The 22,805-nt window shown below is 55.4% G+C and overlaps 1 long non-coding RNA gene across 3 annotated transcripts; it reads right to left on the reverse strand.

Annotated features, from left to right (window-relative positions):
• Positions 1-307: 307 nt before the first annotated feature.
• On the reverse strand, positions 308-18,700 carry LOC129045769 (uncharacterized). Of its 3 annotated transcripts, XR_010411352.1 has the most exons (5): positions 17,980-18,700; positions 17,615-17,697; positions 12,853-14,881; positions 11,412-11,596; positions 311-1,663 (listed from the first exon to the last, which is right to left on the reverse strand). It is a non-coding gene; the product is annotated as an uncharacterized LOC129045769 (long non-coding RNA). The 3 variants fall into 3 exon arrangements; XR_010411350.1 differs by lacking the exon at positions 12,853-14,881 and having other exon boundaries at positions 309-1,663; XR_010411351.1 differs by lacking the exons at positions 17,615-17,697; positions 17,980-18,700 and having other exon boundaries at positions 308-1,663; positions 12,853-15,721.
• Between the last annotated feature and the right edge of the window lie 4,105 nt (positions 18,701-22,805).

Consider the following 22,805-nt stretch of genomic DNA (forward strand, 5'->3'; position numbering starts at 1 on the left):
TCTTATTTGGATCATTGTTCACATCCTGGGAGAGCCGTGACCAGGAGCACGGGCCCCGGAGCCACCACCTGAGCTTACAAAGAGGTTTCACCTTGCACGGCTGTGTGGCCTTGGCCAAGAGACTTCACTTCTCTGCACTTCAGTTTCCTCATCTGTAAAATGGGCCAATAAAGGGACATACTCATGGCACTGCTGTGAGAGATAAAGGGCTTGATGAAGTAAAGCACTGGGAACAGTGTGTGGTCCTTGGTTGGAGCTTAATTCACACCCACTGTCCATCTGGGCATTGGGATGTGGGCTCTGGGAGGGCAAGGCTGAGCCGGTTTGCTCACCAGCTCACCACTGGCCCCAAAGCTTGTACATGGACCGATAAACAGTTACTGAACGAATGAACCTGGAGTGGTGTGGTGAGCTGTTTCCAGAAGTTTCCAGTTTTAGAGCGCTTTATTATTTTAAAGGACTTTATGGACCACCACATGATTACAGTTTCACCTCAAGTAGTCATTAACAGAGAAAAATAATAATATGACAATATCACCAGGTCGCTAGCTCGGCGATGCTTTCCATTAAAGTTTTACTTTTAACCTCAACACTTGAAAAAAGAGTCTCCTTAAGGGTGGGAAGCCTGCGGCTGCCGAGTCTGCAGACGGGTTGGCCTGAACACGGATTCAGCGTGATGTGGATGCAGAGTGCAAAGCAGGGGCCCAGGCGTACACAAGCCGAGCTGGAGATGCCAGTGAGACAGACGCCCAGGCTGGGGTGTCTGAAGGGGGAGGCTGAAGATGCAGGAGCCGGATGGGGCCGCCCGGCTGAGTGGGGACCCGGCTACCTCGCCGGGGGGTGGGGGCTGGAGCTCTGCTGCCCTGGAAACACAGCACGTGGATTAAAATAATCAATATTTGTGAAGGACGGAGCCCAGTGCTGGTACATAGAAGCTTCTGGATTCGTCTGTTCTCCATCTGCTGCCTGGGAGGCACGTGGAGGAGGCTTCTGCCCAGGAGGCTCCCGGGGGACCTGCCAGGGACTCTCCCCAGCTCCCCTGCCTTATTCTGGACCTGCTTATTCCAGGCCTCTCCGTCCCACCCCCTTCCTCACCTGCCGAGCTGCACCCCTCCTCACCCACGGCCTGGCTGCCCTGGAGCCTGGCCAGGTCCCTCACGACGCTGCGGCTGAGGGACAGCTGTGAGGACACAGAGCAGACGGCTGGCCACCAGGTGCAGGATGGGGGACGGGCCAGCAGGCAGGGGACAGGGCCGGGGCCGGAGGCTGCGGGTTTGGGTTTTTATTTCCACACAAAGGATCAAAGAAATCAAAACAAGCCAGTCATTTTTAAAGAAACCAGACTCGCAGACAGACCCCGAGAGGACCCACGCTCGGCCACACTGAGCAGCTGCACGGGCTCTGGGAACACAAGGAGCAGAGCATCGTGCCCCAGAGTCAGCTTTGGGTGGCAGAACCTTAGAGAAACCCACTCTCACTGTGCCAGGGTCAACATTCTTAGGGTCGCAAGGCCTTGAGTCTCTGAGGGACGCGAAGAGGTGGTTAGCTCAGCGGTTAAGAGAAGTCTAGTACTTCCATGCCCAGGTTCCAATCCTGTCTCCACCGCAGATGAGCTGTGTGGCCTCGGGCAAGCTTCTTAACTTCTCTGTTTCTGTTTCCTTTGCTGTAACATCAAAGTTGTGAGGTTGCTGTGAGCAATCTGTGAATGCTCTTATCGCCCAATCTTAAGCCAACATATCTCAGAAACATGGCGTCTTGGGGGGTTTTCCACTCTCCCTCACTCCTCCCTGCAGGCATCTCTTCTCGAACACGCCCAAGAGATGCTTATGCATCTGAAAGCCAAGGGGACCCCCTCACAAAGCAGCCAATTCCACTTTTAAATCGCCTGGATTGAGAGCTGAAGTCTTCTTCGTAGGAACTTCTGTGCATCCTGGGGGCCGGCTGTGCCCCCCATGTCTACTTGCTCCTGTCCGCAGGGCAGATTCCAGAAGTGAGACTCACCGTGCCCACCGAAGGCTGCGTGCTTGCTGCCGGGGCTCCTCCAACATGGGTAAGGAATTTCTGTTATACACGTTTACACCCCGTCATTCACTCAGTAGTGCCAGGCTCTGTTCTAGGCGCCAGGGACATGGTGGGGGGCAGATCCAAGTGCCCTGCACTTAGGCAGTTTGCAGGTTAGTGGGAAAGATGCCAATCAAATAAGCAACCGCACTGAAGGGTGAAAAAGAGACTGAGGGGCAGCACAGGTGCTCCTGGGGGGGACCCCAAGTTCCGGGAGGAGGGAGAGATACAAGCTAAGTTCTATTCTCTTCTCGTTTTCTGTGTGATGTTGAGCCCACTCCTTTTTTATTTTTTTTTATTTTTTATTTTTTAAAGATTTTATTTGTTTATTTGACAGAGAGAGACACAGTGAGAGAGGGAACACAAGCAGGGGGAGTGGGAGAGGGAGAAGCAGGCTCCCTGCAGAGCAAGGAGCCTGATGCGGGACTCGATCCCAGGACCCTGGGATCATGACCTGAGCCGAAGGCAGTCACTTAACCAACTGAGCCACCCAGGCGCCCGAGCCCACTCCTTTTTTAAAAAAAGATTTTATTTATTTGATAGAGAGTGAGAGAGCCCAAGCAGGGGGTGTGGGAGAGGGAGACGGAAAAGCAGGTTCCCCGCTGCCTCGAACCCAGGACACTGGGATCATGACCTGAGCCAAAGGCAGACGTTTCACCGATTGAGCCTCCCAGGCACCCACTGAGCACACTCCTTAACCTCCCTGAGCCTTGCTTTCCCAAATGACCAGGAGGAAAGGGTCCTAGAGACCAGGAAAAGTCACCTTGTCTATCCCACAGGACACTGGGAGGCTCCCAAGAGACAGCGGACGAGACACTGACATTGTCTGCTCTCTTCCCTGCTCCAGAGCCTTCTTGGCTTGAATTGTGTATAACCCAGAAGATGACTGGGGGATGAATCTCAGTTGGTCTAAGGTGATCGTGGCCATCTGTGTGCTTTGCCACTCATGAGTCTTGGGCAGGCATGTGGTCCCGTTTAACGTGATAATATAAAGAGGAATCTCTGGAGGGCCTGGTGAGTGGCACTATGCTTCAAGGTAAAGATTTTCCTCTCCAATGGAAGTGAAAGGCACATGAGGAGGTTCCTTTGCTCCCTTCCCTCCCTTCCTATTTTGGAGACTGTTGTGTGAGGATGTGATGCCTGGAGCTGTGGCAGCCGTCCTGTGACCATGAGACACCAAGCCAAGAACAAGGACCAACCAGCTGAAAGTGCAAAAGTGGAAAATGGTGCAATGGACTGAATGTTTGTGTCCCCCCAACTTTCATATGTTGAAATCCTAACCCCTAATGTGATGGTGTGGGCAGGGGGGGGCCTTTGGGAGGTCACTAGGTCACGAACGCTAAACCTTGTTGGATGGGATTCATGCCCATATAAAAGGGACCCAAGAGGGGCACCTGGGTGGCTCAGTCAGTTACGCATCTGACTCTTGATTTCGGCTCAGGTCATGATCTCAGGGTTGTGGGATTGAGCCCCGCATCAAGCTCCAAGCTGGGCATGGAGTCTGCTTAAGATTCTCTCTTTCCCTCTCTCTCTGTCCCTCCCCCTCTAAAAAAAGGGGGGGGGGACCCAAGAGGTCTCTCATGCTCTTTCTGCTGTGACAGGATACAAGAAGTGGGCAGTCTGCAACCTGGAGGAGGGTTCTCACCACAACCTGACCACAATGGCACCCCAATCTTGGACTTCTAGCTTCTGAACTGTTTTTTATAAGCCACCCACTCTGTGGTGCTTTGTGATAGAAGCCCAATCTGACTAGGACAGATGGAAAGAACTAGGGTGCTGGGTGACATTGCTACACTGTAGAATCAAGGCCATCCGCCATCCAGACACCTGGCTAAGTAAGCAACTGCTGTCCTTCCGAGTTAAGCTACTGACAGTTGAGTTTTCTGTTGATACAGATAAACACGTCCTTTCTTTACCTTTTTAACTCCTTCTCCTCCTCCCAAAGCCAGGTGAACCATTATCTCCTTCATGCAGTTTTTCCAGAAATATTTGCTGACCATCAGCAAGCCTTTATGGAGCACCCATATGGCCCCTGCTCGGTTTTAGGTGACGGTACAGCAGGAGGGGGCCATTATAACAATGAACAGTAGTGAAATAGATGATAATGAGATAGCTGATTGAACTGATTACAAATTGCAATAAATTTTATATATTCAACAGTGGGGTGCTGAGATAGAAAATGTGACCCTTTTGGGTAGAATTGTCAAGGAAGGCGTTTTTGGGGAGGTGATATTTAAGCAGGGCCAGGAGGTCCCCAGGCAGTGCAGTGACCCAGCCAAAGGTCCTGAGGTAGGAAAGAGCTCATGCAGCAGGCGGGGGGCGGGGGGGTGAGGGACCAGCAGGGACAGCACGAGATGGGGCTTCACTCAGTTTTGGGATTATGCCCGTGTTCAGGGACGGAAAAGCCAGGTGGTTCCATCCCCCTGTTAATGTCACCAGCCCGGACTTCTCCTTCCTGGGCCTGGCTGCCTCCTCCAGGGGCTGAGTCAGGCTGGCCCGGGACAGAGGAACAGAGGGAGTGTTCAAGCGACGTGGCAAGGCCCTCGCATCACCAGCAGCCCTCGGGCTTTTCGGCACGTGAAGACCCCACTGCCCCGAGGGGCTGCATCCCAGTTAGCAGCTTGTGGCCTCTGCCATCAGAGGACAGCTTGGTGCTGGCTCTGGGACACTTGGGGTGAATCAGCTCTTGGGGCAGAGAGAGAGAGATTGGAGAGGGAAACGCAGGGCAGGAGGAGTGGGGAGAGGCAGGGGGAGAGTGGAGGGAATTGGCTCAGAATATCTTAGGTCTCTACCCTCGGCAGCTTGGTCACATCCTTCCTCCTGTGACATTTATTGCTGTGAACGTACATTTCAGACACAAGTCTTAGCATCCTGGAACACCAAGAACCCTCAGAGATCAGGCCTGCCTAACACCCAAGGGCTAGGAGTCACACCGCAGCCGGTCACCCTGGCCCAGCAGGAGAGGGGGAGGGAGGGCCTCGGGCTGCACCAGAACCTCCAAGATCTGACCCACAACCCCCCCATGGTTGGACCCTCCGCCAGCAGTGCGGGGTCCCTGGGCCTCCGTGCTCCCAGCCAGCCTCCCTCTGGAGTCTCAGCCCCTCCGCTGACTCGCTGTGTCCATTTCCACATCTGTAAAATGGGAAGGATAAAAGAACGTGCCTTGGATAACAGGGTTACTGCCACGCGGCAAATGCTCAAGATGAGTTGGTCTGCCCTTGTTACTCGCCACCGAGGCTCCGGCCGCCCAGCCAGTCTGTGGCCCATCCAAGGCCAGGACCCCGGCTTCCGGGCTGGTGCTGTGTCGCTGAGCTCACCAGGACTTGACGGCCGCAAGGACTTTCCTTCACCACCTTGGGAGACGCTCCATCAAGGCATCGAGCTGCTCCCCACAGCCACACAGAGACTCGCCCCATCCGCCCCAGGGGCACACAGACAGACTCCACGGACAGATGCAGGAGCAAATACACACACCCCTTCACGCATAGGCTGAGAAGCAGGTGCTCAGAGAGCACACACACCAGGCTCTTCACGCCCCAGGCCCCCAGGCCCCCTCCTGGAGCCCACCACCTTCTCTGCCCTTCTCTGCATCCTCTCCCTCCCTCTACCACTCACATATTGTGGCGGCTCTCCCAAAGCCCCCAGCTGTCACTTGACTGAGGGGGGATGTTGTCAGCTCCTATTGGCAACCAGAAGCCAAAACTTCCACTCCCAGCCTAGGGTCTTGGCGTCCCAGCTCACCTGGAGGTGAGGTGAGGAGGCCGTGGGGTGGAGGTTTCAGCCAGAGCCAGCTCCAGACTGAGGGCATCCAGCTGGGGCCACCTCCTCCGACCCTCATCCCCCCCCCCCCCCCACAAGGATGTCTTGGGGCAGCTAAGTGCTCTGACAGAAGCCCTCTGGGGGTGGGGGGAAGCTGGGGGTCTGCATGATCTCTACCATCCGGGCAGTTCAGCGAGGCCCAGCTCTCCGGAGCCCCCCATGTCGTGTGACCGATGGAGCCTCAGAGCCTTAGAGCATCAGAGCTGGAAGGACCCTTCCTGTCCATCCAGTCCTGCCCCATCTTCCAGATGGGGTGACTGAGGCTCAGAGAGGGGAGGAGATTTGCCCAGAGTCACACAGCAGAACCAGTCTCCCAGCCTGGGCTCTATCCTCCCTCACTCTGAGTATGGGGGGGTCAATCCCAAGCCTGATGCTGACCCCAGATAGCACTGATCCCCACTGCTCAGCAGCCCCTTCTCCCCAGCCCTCCAGACCCTGCAGACTCAGGCTGTGGTTCCCAAGGCAGAGGCCTCCTGGCTCCTTCGTGATGGTCCCCAGAGCCAGAGACCTTCCCAGAGCCTGTCCAAACTCAGCTGTGATTTACTCCCTCTTTCCCTTCCTGTTTATTCAACCCCTTGGCAAAAGGCCCCAGGGGGAGAATTTATGAGCCAGAAGGAGGGGATTCAGGAGGGAAGAGGCGGGAAGATGAGAGTGTGTGGTTGAAAAGGAGGAGGAGAGAGGAAAGAGCAGAGAATGTAAGGAAAAAGCAAGACAGGACGTGTGTTTGTGTGAGAGAGAAAAGGAACAGTGCTGGCTTCGCAGTGGGGCTCGTTGGACAGGGATCTGCTGGTCCAGGAGAACCCTCCCCAAGAACCCCTCAGCTGCCCTGGGCTGCTCCCTGGGGATGCCCAGGGTCAGGAGCAGGTCTTAGGGTCCCCAGGCCCCTCCCAGGGGGGCAGGCAGCTGGTGATGCTACACCAAGGAATCTCCCACCCTTCCCAGAGTGCCTGTGTCCCCTGCCCCCTACTCAGTATTCAGCGACACCCCAGGTGACCCCGGGTACCGGCAGCACTGTGTATACAGGAGGAGCTCCTTAAACACTGCGTAGACACCAAGCAGGACACAGCCCCTGACTCAATCCATGGCTCCAAGCAAGATGGGTCCCCTGGGGGCCTCTGTTCCCCCCTCTGTCCCGCGAGGGGCCGCTGGGTGGTGGCTGAGGGGCCCTCCAGCTCTGACAGCCCACGGCTTTCAGCACAAAAACCCCCACCTTCCTGCCCACTCCCCGTTCTACCTTTGGTTATGGTTGGTAATTTCCATAATAAAACATCAAATCATAACACAAAATTAAAAACGCATCTTGCCCGGATACCCGTGGAATGCCCAGAAAGTAGCCAGAGAAACCATTCCTGCTGCAGGGAGAAATAACGTGACACCTCCTAGCGACTTTGAACCCAAGGGGGCTTAGGAGGGGTGTGCGTGGTGCCCTGGGGTTTCACAGCGGTGCGCAGAGTCTCGGCTGCCAGGCAACAGAAAAGCTAAGGGCACAGCTCCCTTCCACCTTTTGGCAAAATCATGCTCCATTGTCAAGTTCAGTCACTTGGGTATTTGTGAGAGTTTACAACCACCCTACAGGATATGTCCTTAACCACTCTACACTAATGAATACGTCTTGAGTAGTTTCTTTTCTTTTTTTTTTTTTTAAGATTTTATTCATTTATTTGACAGAGAGAGACAGCGAGACAGGGAACACAAGCAGGGGGAGTGGGAGAGGGAGAAGCAGGCTTCCCGCTGAGCAGGGAGCCCGAAACGGGGCTCGATCCCAGGACCCTGGGATCATGACCTGAGCCGAAGGCAGACGCTTAACGACTGAGCCACCCAGGCTCCCCTTGATTAGTTTCTTTACCTTTGTGTTGTATGTATGGGTTTTCTCTTACTTTCAACTAAGTATGTCCACAGAATTACGCACTTACTATTTTTGAAGGGAAAAAAAAGTAATTTGAGTCAAATAAATATTTTCATGAAGTTAAAAAAAAAATGCTCCCACCCCCTGGCTCTGGTCTCCTGCCACTGTCCCTCTCCTATCCTCTCTCTCTGCCCCTCCCTCTGGTGCTAACAGCAGAGCTGTCTTCCCAGAGCACCCTGTTCCCTCAGGCCCCTCTGCCCCGCTACACCCCAGACCTGCCCCCCATGCCCTCCACAAGGACTCAGCAGACACTGCTCCCTCTGCAAGAAGAATCATGCAGAGGACGGATGCAGGACCAGGAAGGCCAGAGTGTGGCTGGGAATGAAGGTGACAGGTCCATGTGAGGTCCAAACCGGCTTGGCACTTGCACTGGGAGTGATGTGGGGACCAGGACCTTCCCATGCCCATGAGATCCCTCTGAGGCGACTGACAGTTCTGCCGACCCCATGCCCAGGCTCCGCATCCTAACCTAACATGGGAATTCGATGGAACCCAAGAACCTACAAGGCCAGCTGCCTCGGTTTTTTGGGGTTTGGGTTTTTTTTCCAATTTTTTTATTTATTTCATTAGGGGCGGCTTCGTGGCTCAGTCGTTTAAGCATCTGCCTTCAGCTCAAGTCATGATCCCAGAGTCCTGGGATCGAGCCCCATGTCGGGCTCCCTGCTCAAGGGGGAGTCTGCCTCTCCCTCTCTCTCTGCCCTGCTTGTGCTTTCTCTCTCTCTCTCTCAGTCTCTCTCTCAAATAAATAAATAAAATCTTAAAAATAAATAAATAAATACAATTTAATTAACACATAGTGTATGATTAGTTTCAGAGGTAGAGTTTAGTGATTCATTATTTGCATATAACACCCAGCGCTCATCATATCACGTGCCCTCCTTAATGCCCTTCCCCCAGCCACCCCATCCCTTCACCCCCCTCCCCTCCAGCAACCCTCAGTTTGTTCCCTGGAGTGAAGAGTCTTTTATGGTTTGTCTCCCTCTCTCTCTTCCTCTTATTTTATTTTTGCCTTGTTTGACAGAGGAAAGGAGGGGCCCTTGTTGGAAGCCACATGGCAGAGTCTGGGGATTCGATGTAATCGGACCAAACCCTCCCCTGCACAGAACCTTGCAGAGGCTCCCCCCACCACCCCCACCAATGCCCCCGGCCCACAGGACAAGGTCAGATACCCCGGCCTTGGCACACAGGCTTTCAAGACCTCCTGCTGCCCCTACCCAGCCCCACTTCCCACTGGACTCCCAGCCTGGCTCCCTTCCCTCCATCCTTCCCCAGATGGATCTAACCCCCACTCCCGATCACCCAGACCTCCTCTCTACCAGGTCCACTAGCCCAGGTGGTGGAGCCAGGATTGAAAGCGGGGCAGTCGGACTCAAGAGCCCACACCCCTCACCACTGCGGGCTCCTGTCCCAGCGCGGGAGGGAACAGCCAGCAGAGACCCCGTCCCTGATTGCAGACTGTGCGCTCCCTTCCACTTCGCTCACACCGCTGGGCAGAGGTGGTCTGCAGGTGGGGGTGGCGGTTGGCAGGGGAGCCAACTGCCCTTTGCCTTGCCCTCTGCCACACCGGGTTCTTGAAAACATCGAAGAGAAGGAAAGCCCAGATCTGAGCTTGTGCTGGGTGGAAAGGAAGATTCTTCTGCTTCCCTCCCACCCCATACCTTTCTTTTCTCGAGCCCGGGCAGGACGAAATGAGGAGCAAATATTGCCCTGTGCTCTGAGGTGGGGCCTGGGCTCTGTCCCGCCCCAGGGCTCGCACCCTGTCCAGTCCTTGCTCGCCCTTCCACCTGCTGGCCCACCGTCAGCCTCAGCATCACCAAGGGATGCTCGCAGCATGACAGGGACAGGCAGCCCCACACAGAACATGCTTCGTCCCCTGCCTCTGTCCCTTCTCGTCTACACGACCTTAGGCAAGAACTGGACATTCCCTCTGCCTCAGTGTCCCATCAGGGAGATGGGGACGATAGCAGTCCCTACCATGCGGTGCTGGGGTGATTGTGCCAAGGGAAGAAGTCAGGGCGTATGACGTGCTTGGAAGGGTGTCGGGCACATGCTGAGAACCCTGCCAGCATCGGTCCTTATCCGTGGGCTCCAGGCGCTGGGCCAGGCTCCGTTCTCAGCTCAGCTAGCTGGGTGGTGGTGGGCAGCTGACCTGGCCGGCGACTTTATTCTAACTCTGCTGTTAAATGGGTACACTCCTCACCTTGCTTCACGGCACCGAACACGGCGGCCGGCACGGTGGGGGCCCTTCTCAGGATGATATTAGTGACAACGACGTGTTTGCCCTCCAGGAGCTTGCAGTAACGGGCCTCTCATGCAGGAGCCCAGCAGACGCACTCCTGGGGCCGTGTGCGGGAGCCGCCAACCCGCCTAGCAGCTCAGAGGGATTGCGTGTGCAGGGGTATGCAGGGAGAGGGCACGGCATCGAGAGGGGACATCCCCCTTCTGGAGAGTCTGTCCCCCACGGGCCTCCTCACCCTCTCCCAGATTGCATCAATGCAGCTTAGGGAATTGGCCAGAGGGAGCAGCTCTGCTTCACTAGGGAAATAAAGAAGCGACTGGTGGCCTGATCATCTCCAAGGAGAGACCATTAGGGAGACATGCCTGGGCAAGGGGGAGGGAAAAAAGAAGAAAAAAAAACTGGGCCATGAATCTGGAGATCTAGGACTAGCTGCTGTGTGGCCTTGGACAAGTCACCTGACCTCTCTGGACGTCAGTTTCATCTTGTGTTGTGTGTAGTTTGAGGGAAGAGGGAGGTGCTGATCGATCAGCACTTACCCAGCTGGCCTGGGAAACCAAGCCTTGTGGTCTGGGATGGTTGTCCTGGGTCCCCACGCAGGTCACTTCCCAGATTTCTTCCTGTCCCCTGGGACTTGCTGCATGGGAATGCCAAGCCCAGCTTTCTTCAAAGCCACTTCCAAGCTGCCTAACAACCCCCACCCCATCCCCCACCCTGTCCAACAACCCCAAGGCAAAGGCAAGAGCTGACGGAGTCCCAATGCGGTGGGAAGCAAGGACCGAAGTTTGTGGCGCACCTGTTACGCGCTGTGTGCGCGCCAGGTTCTTGACAAGTATTAAGTCCTTCACCCTCACAATAACCCGATGGGGAAAGTTAATATTTTCATTTTACAAATAAGGAAACTGAGGCTCAGAGAGGTTAAGTCACTTGCCCAAATCAGTAAGTGGGTAAGTGGCTGATCCAAGATTCCAAGTCAGTCTGACATCAGCTCTTCTCAACTCTGAGATGGGGAGCACGAAGGACATGTGGCGTTGGAGAGCATGGAGGCCATCGTAAGCAGGAGCTAATGCCATGAGCGCCGTCCTCACCCCCAGAATTGGCAAAGAGGTCCCCTTCCTCCTGGTTCTGAGAACCACCTTTGTAACTGCTCAGTCATGGAGGAACCAGCCATGCATCCAGCACCTACCATGTGCCAGCTCTAAGACGGGCATAAACACCATGCCCACACACAGTCCCTGCCCTTTCAGGGCTCATGGTCCAGAGCGGGAGACGGAGGCAGGTCAGGAGTACGCTGAGTGTCATGACAGAGGGGCCTGGGGGGCTATGGGAGCCTAAAGGAGGGACCCTAGCCTAACCAGAAATCAGGGAAATCCTCCTGGAGGAGGGTACCTGTAAAGTGGCTCTTCAGTGGGCTCAGACAGAGGAAGGTCTCTCTTGTTCACTGCCATCTCCCTGGGATCGAGGACAATGCCCGGCAAAAGTGAACTCTTAAGAAAGAACGGCTGAAATGATTTGTTGAACTGCAAGCTCCATGACAAAAGACTGACACCTCCAAGAATAATGTCAGGAAGGATCTGGAAAAGAAATTGATAGGGTTGGGGGTGCTGAAGGTGCACGGGGACGGGCGGGCAGTGGGAGAGGATGAGCTCGGTCTTCAAAACCTGGGAGGCACTCACCGGGAAGAGGAAACCAATGGGACCTGGACACCCCGAGGGGCAAAGCCAGGAATCATTGGAGGAGGCCCATCTGGCTCAGTTTAAGCAAGAGCATTTTAGCAGTTCAGCAGCTGGAAAGACTGGGAGCCAGCTCGTGAAGTGGGGTCCCCTGTTAGAGGACTCGAGTTGAGGCTGGATGACCATCTATTAAGGATGTTGGAGGGGCGCCTGGGTGGCTCAATTGGTTAAGCGACTGCCTTCGGCTCAGGTCATGATCCCAGGGTCCTGGGATCGAGTCCCACATCGGGCTCCCTGCTCTGCGGGAAGCCTGCTTCTCCCTCTCCCACTCCCCCTGCTTGTGTTCCCTCTCTCGCTGTGTCTCTCTCTGTCAAATAAATAAATAAAATCTTAAAAAAAAAAAAAAGGATGCTGGAAAAATAAATCAGTCAGAGGGCTGGGTGGGAAGTGGTGTTAGCTGAGTTTTAAGGTCCCATCTGTGGCCAAGTCTGGGATTTGCCTGACCAACAAATACCTTACTTTGGCCTTGCTAACAGAACTCCCATGCAGGATGGAACATCACAATGCCCAAAACAGGGGCCAAAAAGGATTGTTCTAGGCCACTTATGACTCTCCCATTCCCCTTTGCCAAACCCTTTCCCAACTTGCTTTGCAGTAGCAGTAACCTTATGACCCACTTCTAGCTGACAGTATGCAAGAGCAGGTCTGCTGAGCAACTTCTAGAAAAGATCTTGTGTCCTCCCCACACCCCACCCAGCCACTTCTGGCTAGCCCTTTTCACCCTTCCTCGGGGATGTTGGTGTGAGGACATGATCCCTGGCAGCTATTCTGAGACCATGGGGCGACAAAGCACAGGCTAAAAAGCAAGCACTCAGGATAGCAAAGTTTAGCAATTCTAAGATACATCATATTTTCACATTGTGACATCTTTGAAATCAAGATGTATCTTATAATAATCATTGGATGTCAAAGTATAATTGGCTTTTTTTTTTTAATCCACAGAGGTGCAGCATAGCCTGGGGACTTGCCCAATACCACATAAATAATAACAGATGTGGAACCAAGATTCCAATCCAGATATTTTCCATCTTAGCATCTAAAACATGGTCTGGGAGGAGGGAGGGAAGGGAGCATAAAAAGACTAAGCCCCCACTTACAGATGAGAGAACTGAAGCTCAGAGAGGTTAGACAGTTTTCCCAACGCCACAGAGCCTGTCAGTGGTAAAGTGAGTTCTGGCCCCAGCGTCCAGCGCATTCCCCGAATGCCTTGACCTGAAGTATCCGATGCAAAGACACGACTCCAGCAGCATTCATTCAGGGCCCACGACCAACCAAGTCAGGCCGGCCTGGTTAGGGCTCTTCAAAGCACAAAGTGACTCCAGCTGCCTCCTCACCGCCTGACTCCTTCATTAACAAATGGCGTCCATGGGCACTTCTGTCCCTGCCGGTGCCTTCTGCTAAGAGCCGAGCTGATGGGAGGGGCGGTCCTCGGCGCGGTCCCGGGGCAGGTGCCACATGCCACCTCTGGACAACGCTGTCCCATGGCTCCTCTGGCGTGGGCCCCGCTGGACGCACCACACTTGGTCTGCCTCGGTGCCGTGACTGTAGGAAGGCACCTCACCGCTCCGCACCTGGGGTCTCCGGAGTTTAGGGGACGATGGTAGCGCCACCCCCACAGGCTGCCGTGAGCCTCTGATGCGTGAACACGCACACAGCTCCAGAGGGTTACCCCGTGTGCCCTGACTGCACAAAGGAGGGAAGGTACAGGCCAAAGCAACGTGATCCAAGTGCAGCCGAATCCCAGGGAATGGATGGGTGGATGGATGGGTGGATAGGTAGATGGATAGGTGGATAGATGGATGGAAAGTGGATGAGTGGATGGGTAAATGGATGGATGGATGGATGGATGGATGGATGGATGGATGGATGGATGGATGGATCAATAGGTGGATAGATGGATGGATGGATGGATGGATGGATGGATGGATGGATGGATGGATCAGTAGGTGGATGGATGGATGGATGGATGGATGGATGGATGGATGGATGGATGGATGGATGGATGGATCAGTAGGTGGATGGATGGATGGATGGATGGATGGATGGATGGATGGATGGATCAATAGGTGGATGGATGGATGGATGGACAAGTGGATGAGTGGATAGGTATATGGATGGGTGGGTGGATGGACTGGTGGATGGGTGGATGAATGGGTATGTGGGTGGGTGGATGGGTGGATGGGTGGATGGATGAATGGACAGATGGGTGAATGGATGAGTGGACGGGTAGATGGGACAAAAGCCTAGTAGAGGCTGGGGCTGGAGCTCAGGGAAACTACTCATCTCCTCTCCTGCTGCTCAGGGTTGAGAGACTGCGGTCCTGTCAGGGATCAGTGAGTCAGTCCCTGAGCTCCCCAGGCAAGGAGAGAGCAGACTAAAGAACAAGATCTGACAGAGGATTAAGGTGACAGGAGCCAGCGGGCAAGGGGTGAAGGGTCGGGGCAGAGTAGCCAGAATGAAGGTCTGTGAAAGCAGAGAAAGCTGTTTCTCAGGTGGAGGAGAAACGGTGGGGGGGCAGCAAAACCAAAGTTGGCGGTGGAGGGAAAAACTTGATCAAAGGAAAAGCAATTAGGGCAGTGCGCTCCCTGAGTCCCTGTCAGCATGTGACTCCCAGAGCCCTTCCTCTCCATCAGCCAGCTCAGTCTCACTGCATCCCGCATCCTGGCAGCCGCTTTGTTCCTAGCCTTCTATTAGCTGTGCCCGGGGGAGGAAGACGTTGATGCAGGGGCACCCCTCCCCAGCCAGGACCCTGCTCCCCATCCCCAGCAGGAGGACCTTCAAGGGCCGGGTGGCCCCTCTGAGTGTCACCTCCCTCACCTGTAAAACAGGGGCAGCAAGGATGCCACCTGGAGGGGAGGTCATGAAGAGGAAACTAGAGCAGGTGTGAGAGGGTCTGGTACCCAGGCGGGGCCGCCACCTTCCCTTCCGCCCTCTTCCTGCCCCAGATGGACTACGAGGTGCCCAGTGAGTCGAGGGGCAGGCGGAGCTGTGTTTCTCCGTCGTGCCTGCTCAGGAGTCAGCCGGTGGCATCTTGGACCAGTGCTGGGCCTGCCCCCAGAGACGGGTCTCCTGGAGGTGGGGTCCCCGGGACATGTTGGCGTGCAGCCGGAGCGGAGCAGCTCGGATCTAAGTGGATGCATGGCAGTTAGGCGGGGACTCGGACAGAGCCCCCAGAACTGGTCACAGTGGGCATTGCTGTTGGGGAGGGCAACCCCGTGGCCAGGGGCCCGAGGGGGCCCAAGGGGGTGGTGTGGGAAGGCGGAGGACATTCCTCTCATACCCCTGGGCGCTATGGGTTCTGTTCCATGGGCCCACATTATCTATTGAAAGAGAGAATACTAAGAAGCAAATGGAATTAAACCGAGCGCCACCCTCCCCCGAGACCGGAAGGAAGTCCTTAGTGACACAGCATCTTCCGCTTCTCCCGCCCGTGGATTCCACAAGGACAAGGTCACCGGGTCCCCGGGACACGGAGGTGGCTCCGGCCACTAGACAACTTCCGTGGGCTGAATTGTGTCCCCCCCAGAATTCATCTGTTGAAGTCCTAACCCCAGCACCTTGGAAATGTGATTGTATTTGGAGATGGGGCCTTGAGAGAAGAAAGTCGGGTGAAAATGAGGTCTTTGGCCGGGGGGAGAGGGCCTGGTCCAATAGGATGGGTGTCCCTCTAAGAAGAGGGGATGTGGCCACAGACAGGCACAGGCTCCCGCACAGAGAGAAGGCCACGTGAGGACACAGGGAGAAAACAGCCCTCTACCAGCCGGGAGATGGGCCTCCGAATAAGCCCACCCCGCCCACATCTTGATTTCAGACCTCCAGCCTCCAGAGCTGAGAGCCGAGGCATCTCTGACCAGGGAGCCGTCCAGCCTGTGATGCTTCATTAGGGCGCCCGGCGGACGACCACGGAGGCCCCCTCCACCAGCACCTTCCATCCCCGCCACCAAATGTGGCCACGCAAGCACCAGCTCTGGCCCAGACAGCCCCCAGCCCCGGCCTCCGCCTTCCCAGCCCCTCACCCTTGGTGGTGCCCCAGGCCTGAAGGGAACCACAGCCCCTCTGACCCTCTGCCTGTCCTGGAGGGGGGCCTCCCCTTAACCCTGAAAGCATCAGGCCCCCCACAGCCCCCACACCCCCACTGGCCTAGACCTTCGGGGCAGCCGCCTTCTGTGACAACCTCGCTTTGTCAGCCCCGGAGAGCAAAGAAGCTGCCACGCTTCCTTCAAAATACAAAGGCCAAGGGGCGCCTGGGGGGCTCAGGCATTAAGCATCTCCCTTTGGGTTCAGGTCATGATCCCAGGGTCCTGGGTTTGAATCTTGCATCGGGCTCCTTGCTCAGCGGGGAGCCTGCTTCTCCCTCTCCCTCTGCCCCTCCCCCCGCTCATGCGTGCACGCGCGCTCTCTCTCTCTGCACTCTCTCTCTCAAAGTAAATAAATAAAATCTTAAAAAAAAAAAAAATACAAAGGCCTGGCCAGTACCCTTCCTTCCATCCTAAGGCATCCGCAAGGGTGACACACCCTGCAAGCATCTTCCTCAGCCTTCTTGCCCTTCCTCTCCTCCCTCCCCCTTACCTCCTGTAGCCTCAGGACTCTTGCAACTCGCAGGACCTCACTCTAACCTCATTAAGAGAATTGGTTGACCCCCGGGACTAAAAGGCCCCTAAACTTCAGGTGTCAGCACTCTGGGGGCTGAGAGTCGGAAGGAGCCCCGCTGAGGGCGAGGGCTGCTGAGACCATGACTGAGGGAGCTTGGGAGTGGCAGGAAGGAGCACCCCCACCCCAGCGCCCACACTCAGTGACTCTCTGGGCACAGAGAGCACAATGCAGATGTCAAGGCACCTGAAGACGCCTGTGCTAACGTGAGCAGGGGGACTGTCACTGAGCAGGGAAGGAGCAGAGTAGCTGCCGCAGGGCTTGCAGGACTGTGCCCACAAGCCCCTGCCCAGAAGGACTCTCATGCCCACGGTCTCTGTTTCCAGAAGGAAACGGAGCTTTGGACAAGTAAAGCTCAGCCTGCCCCATGCGCACAGCTAGGAAGGAGCCGAACGGTGCATCCAACCTGCAAAGCCCTTGCTCTGTCCCTTTGCAGCACAAGGCCTCCGTGTCCTCCAGCGGTCCCCTCCTCTAACCCCTCTTGGCTTCTTGGTTTCCCGCCCCCTCACCTAGGTGGCCTCCTGTCCCCACCTCCCTTCACGTTGCTCCAACCTTGACCCATCTGCAGAGGCGCTTCTCCCACCAAAATCTTGCATTGTGTTTCTGTTCTGACCTTGCTCTCAAGAACCTGCCATGGCTCCCCATTACTTCTAAGAATCGACTCAGAAATCCCCATGGGGGCACCTGGGTGGCTCAGATGGTTAAGCGTCTGCCTTCGGCTCAGGTCATGATCCCAGGGTCCTGGAATCGAGCCCCGCATCGGACTCCGGGCTCAGCGAGGAGCCTGCTTCTCCCTCTGCCTCTCTCCCTGCTCATGCTTTCTCTCTCTCTCTCTCTATCTCTATCTCTGTGTCTCAAATGAATCATTAAAAAAAAATCTTAAAAAAAAAAAAAAAGAAATCCCCAGCCAGGCGCAAAATGCCTCTCAGGCATCCGGCTCTTCTCGCCTGTGGTATCTGATCTCCCCTTCCTCCCCTCACAGACCCGCAGCTCCAGATGGGCGGATCGGCCATCCCCTCCTCTGAGAAACCTTCTCAGTGGCTCTCTCCGTGCGACAGGCCAAATGACGGCTCCCCAGAGAAGTCCTAACCCCTGGAACCAGCAAATATACATTGCTCCATGACAAAGGGAAATTAAGGTTGCTCATCAGCTGACTTTAAAATAGGGAGACTATCCTGGATTATCGGGGGGGGGGCCCAGAGTACTCACAGGGAAGAAGGAGGCCAAAAAGGTCTTGAATGCTCTGCTGGTTCTTCAGACAGGAGGGGCCGGGAGCCCAGGAAGGCAGGAGGCTGCAAAGGGCAGGAAAACAGACTGTCCTCAGAGCCTCGGAGGGAACACGGGGCCAGCCCTGCCCCACAACATCCGCAGGAGACTTGTGATCGCAGAATCGTACGCCCATAAATGTGTATTGCTGAAGCCACTAAGTGAGTGGTGATATGTTACGGCAGTCATAGGAAAGTAACACTCCCAGACAGAGAAAACCACTCCAGGGGCCAAAATCACCCGGTTCCTGGGCCCTTCCGTGAGCCTGAACGTCCTCCCCCCACAACAAAAGTAGAAGCCAGCCTCACAGGCTTGTCATGGGGGCCGAGGGACGCTGGTCACAGTGTGAGTCCCCTGCCTCTCGCCACCAGGGAGGGAGCATGATCATCAGTCTGAACACTGATAGTCCTCTTCCCACGTTTCATCTTCTCCAGATGAAATATTCCAACTGCCATCTGGATTCCGCGTGTTCCTAATCATTTCATAAGTAGGGTCCGGCTCCACACACAAGTAGTCAGCACCATCCCGGGGATGGGGCTGTCTTCATCACGGCCCTTTAAAAAAAAGCATTCTTAAAAAAATAAAAATTAAAAAAATTAAAAAATATAAAAAAAGCATTCTTTTCATTGGCCACAATAGTGACGGTTATCCCAGGAGCTGGGAGGCTGCCCGATTCATGAATCGCTTGGTAAAGCCAATTGGACCTTCGAATTAAGAAAAAAATGGCTCTGATTATTCCAGAGCCCCAGTGGTTCTCCAGCAGGGTTGATTTTGTCCCCAAGGGACATCTGTCAAGATCTGGAGACATTTTTGGTTATCGTAACTGGAAGGAGCTACTGGCCCCTAGCGGGTAGAGGCCAGGGATGCTGCCGAACGCGCTACCATGCACGGGATGGCAGCCCCACGACAGAGAATTATCCCACCTCAAATGCCAGTAGGGCTGAGCCTGAGAAAGCCCGTCACTCAGATGCTCCCCACGTCCTAGGCCAGTTCTAGATATTTAGTATCAGGAGCTCTCAACCTTGCAATGACTTTGCAAGGTAACATTAACATCCAGAAGACAAAATCCAGGCTCAGAAAGGTTAGGGAACTTGTCCTAAATCACACAGCTTGAAAGGCCTTGCCAGGACTCCTCATGAGACTCCCCTGGGTGCTCTCAGAGCCAGGGAGGGCCCTTCTGACGTGTCTGCCTCCCGCAGATTATGGGGGGAGGCTATGTGGGGGCACGCGCCACTGGGTTCAGCACCTACAGGAACCTAAGGGAACCCCTTGCAGATGAAGGCCCTGGCACCAGGCTTTCCCCATCAGATCAGAGCTCACACCTTGCCACTTTAAAGTGGTGCCCTCCACTTTAAGGACAAAAATATTGCATAGAAAAGTTTGGCTTTTCGAAGATATCACCAAAAAAGCACTCCGTATTTTATAAAGGCTGTCATTCAGCTAGGGGGTTCGTCAGTGAGTCAAGTTTTACTGAGCTCCATGTCCCAGTCTCTGAACATGCTTTCACGGCCCTTTGGACTCTGTGGTCCACCCCCTCGAGGAGGCAGATACCAGCACACACGATGCTTGCAAGTGTGGGCTCTGCAGTCAGACGACCTGAGCTTGAAACTCGGCCCTCCTAACCCACTCGTTGTGAGTCCTGGGCAATGTAACCTCCTAGGGCCTCAGATCCCTCTGCCATGCAATGGGGGCCATCACGGTCTCCCCTTGGGGTCATTGTGAGTTAGATTTGTGCAGTGCCTGATGCATATAAAGGCCATAAATGTTAGCTCCAGCCTCATGACCTGTGACCAGGAGCAGGGACCAGTCAGCACGGACGTGGGACCCTCCTCGCCTTCCCCCACCCACCCCGGGTTCCCTGAGGGTCCAGTCAGCTTCCCTGCCCTCCCTGGTATGAGAAGAATCATGAAGGAGAAACTCATTTGGATCAACGTGTTAAAATCCAAGCGGGGGGCGCCTGGGTGGCTCAGTTGGTTAAGTGACTGCCTTCGGCTCAGGTCATGATCCTGGAGTCCCTGGATCGAGTCCCGCATCGGGCTCCCTGCTTGGCAGGGAGTCTGCTTCGTCCTCTGACCCTATCCCCTCTCATGTGTTCTCTCTCTCTCATTCTCTCTCTCAAATAAATAAATAAAATCTTTAAAAAAAAAAAAAACAAGGGGAGAGACGCTGATGGGTGGTTTGGGCTCAAAGTCTGGGGGAGTTCGGATGGGAGTGGGGAGCGAAGATGGGGAGAAGCAGCTCCAGTTTGTATGGAGAATACTGGGGAATGGGGACTCCTAAATTTTGCTATGAATTAGGAATAAACTTCTCCTTGACCCCAATCCTCCTGCCCACCTTGGGGAAAGGCCAAAGTAAAGACTTAAATTTCCTTTTATTACACTCTGGTGGCTCGTCGGTGATTCTCTGCATGTGTCCCCAAGGCAAGACTGGACCATGTGGAGCACAGCGACCTGTGGGGCACATGATGTTCACCCCACTGTCTAGATGGGGAAACCGAGGTTGAGAGAAGGGATGTGCTCGCCACCCCCAGGTCACAGAACGAGACAAGGGCACCCTGGGAGCTCAATCTTTGGCCTCCTGATTCCAATTCTCCATGCTCCCAAAGGAGTATCTGAACCCCCTTTTCATGTATGGATTGGTCAAAGGGGCCAGTTTCTCTGGCATCTACAATCGGATTTGGGTCACATGGAACCAGCAAGCTTGACACACTTAAGTTTGACATACTTTGCTTAGAACGAGAGCTCCGGGGCCTTGGTTTCCCTCAGCAGAGGGCTTGGGGCTGCCAATGGACACTCTCTCCTAGGAGACCAGAATCCTGGTACAAGGGGTATCACCTAGCCCCCTGCTCCCCGGATCTGCTGGCATGGCCTCGGCATGGTCCTCTCCCTCCCACATCCGAACCCCTGGAATGCGCCGCCGTCAGGAGAGGGCGGCTACCACCCCCGTCTGGAATATGAGAGGGGTGGGCAGATTGCCCACGCTGATAGAAGAACCCAGAGCCTCTGACGGGTGTCTCCTTAGGCACCCAACACCTGCTCATGAATTGTGCATGGTTCCTGGGTCTCACTGTCCCATGGGCAGCCGCTGTCTGTCCAGCCTCTCTGTGTTGCGTGCCCCAACCTGGTTTCAAAGAAAGAACATCCATTCAAGTGTGACCCGCAGACCCGAGTTCAAGTTACGTCTCTACCATGACTAAGCTCTGCTGCTCTGGCCAAGCTGTTCACCTTCTCTGAGCTCCAAAGGAGGCCCTTCAGGTCCTTGTGAGGACTGAGCGGGTGGGGAAGGGGCCTTGCACAGGCAGTGGAAGAGACCCCTCGGCTCCCGAGGCCCCCCACGCCCTGCTCTAGGCCGAGGCGGTAAAGGGGGTGGGGAGGGAGAGGCTCAGGGGACCCTTTTTTCTTCAGTGATATCTGCTTGTTTAAAGGAGGGGGGTAATGACATTCCCCAGGACACCCTCCAGGTGTAAATATTTACCCATTAAGAGTGGTAGAAAGGCCTGGAGGGAGGTGAGGTCACCCCGGCCACCCCACCCCAACCCCGGACGGTGCAGAGGGAGGCAGGAGAGGCAGTGAAGGAACGCGAACAGGAGGGGAGAAATCACACATAAACATCTGCCGAGAGAGAACGAATCCCCGAGTGGCAGAACCGTTTGAAAACGTCTTATTTGCACAAGAGGGGCCATGCCGGCACCACGGGCCCAGTGGGCGGTGAGAGTTACTCTTTAACACAAACACACAGGACTAAGCACAAACTGGGAGGCGAGTCGGAGGTGGGCTTCTCTCGCAGGCACTTCCTTCTCACCTTCTGCACGACTCAGGGAGGAGGGCGGTGGGGTCCGGACGGGGCGTGGTCAGGCCAGGGGCTCTGCAGGTGCAAAGGCCTGGAGGACTGAGCTGAGGGGCGTCGGAGGGCCAGGGAGAGGGGCCGCGGCGCTGGGCCACCTGTAGCCAAGGGGACTGTGGTGGGGCAGGGGCAGGGTGAGATGTGTCCCCCAAGGGCCCCCGTGAGTCAGACAGGTGCCGGGCTCACCGTGATGGGAGTCCCCGTGGTCCTTCTGCAAGGCTTGAAGCCTGGATTGGGGCCAGAGGGAGGGGCCGAGGGCAGACCCCGGCTCAGCCAGCCCCTCCCGATGGCCCTGCCCCTGAAAGGGGACCCCTGAGAGGGCTCAGACCCAGAGGAAGCCAACAGCCCGATTCCCTGCAAGCAGCCTCGCTCCTTCTCCCTAGAGAGAGATGCTCATTCTTCCATCCCGTTCCGAAACTACTGTTCACCAGTGCCCAGAGCCCTCCTGGCTTCTGCAGGGGGACAAAGGACAGACTGGTTAACAAAAGAGGGGAGTGCAGAGTGACTCAGTGACAAAAAGCGCAGCCCAACATGGAGATGAACGAGGACACAAAAGCTCTGGGCCAGGAGGCTGCCCTGCGTGAAGTTGCTTGGGGCTTAGAAGCCTGGGGACAGTAGATGGGCCTGGAACAATGGGCCCTTCAGTCCCTAAAGCGCGCGGCTTGGCATTGGCAGAACTGCCTGGCAAGGGAGCCGAGTCTGACTTGCTGAAAGTAATCTCCCCACACGGAGACCCACGAGGAAGTTTGACTTAAATATTCAGTTGCCGTGGCAACCTTCTCCACTGGTCCTCCCCATGTCATTCTCCATCGCAGCAAACCTGGCTGAAACTTTTTGCTTCAACTGGAAACTTACGGTTGCCAAGGCAACCCCCTTAAAGCACCCCGAGGATGCAGGTGGGCTGTGGGGGGGGGGACCTGTCTCTGGGGGGCCCAAGACGGCTGCCCCCGGCTGCCCGGTGGGCAGAGGAGGGGTCCGGGGCAATGGGGCAGTGAGGTGAATAAGTTTGGGGTAGAATACGGTGGGGAAGGGGGTTCCAGAAAAAAGAGGACAAGGGGCCTCCACGAGGGCACTCATTCATTCCCTCCTTCACCTGTTTGTAAGTCACTCATTCATTCATTCATTCGCTCACCTACACACTCTACCACGCGAGCCTCTGTTCTGTTGTCTGGCTTTTTCGTTTCCCGCAGGCTTGGGTGGATGGAAGGATGGGCAGGACCCTACACACACACACACACACACACACACACACACACACACACACAGCCCACATGGAAAAGCAGGAACAGAA

Source organism: Mirounga angustirostris, unplaced genomic scaffold (assembly GCF_029215605.1).
Source record: "Mirounga angustirostris isolate CCGP_5_RB_7025 unplaced genomic scaffold, mMirAng1.0.hap1 SCAF_5, whole genome shotgun sequence".
In the NCBI taxonomy this organism is placed as follows: domain Eukaryota; kingdom Metazoa; phylum Chordata; class Mammalia; order Carnivora; family Phocidae; genus Mirounga; species Mirounga angustirostris.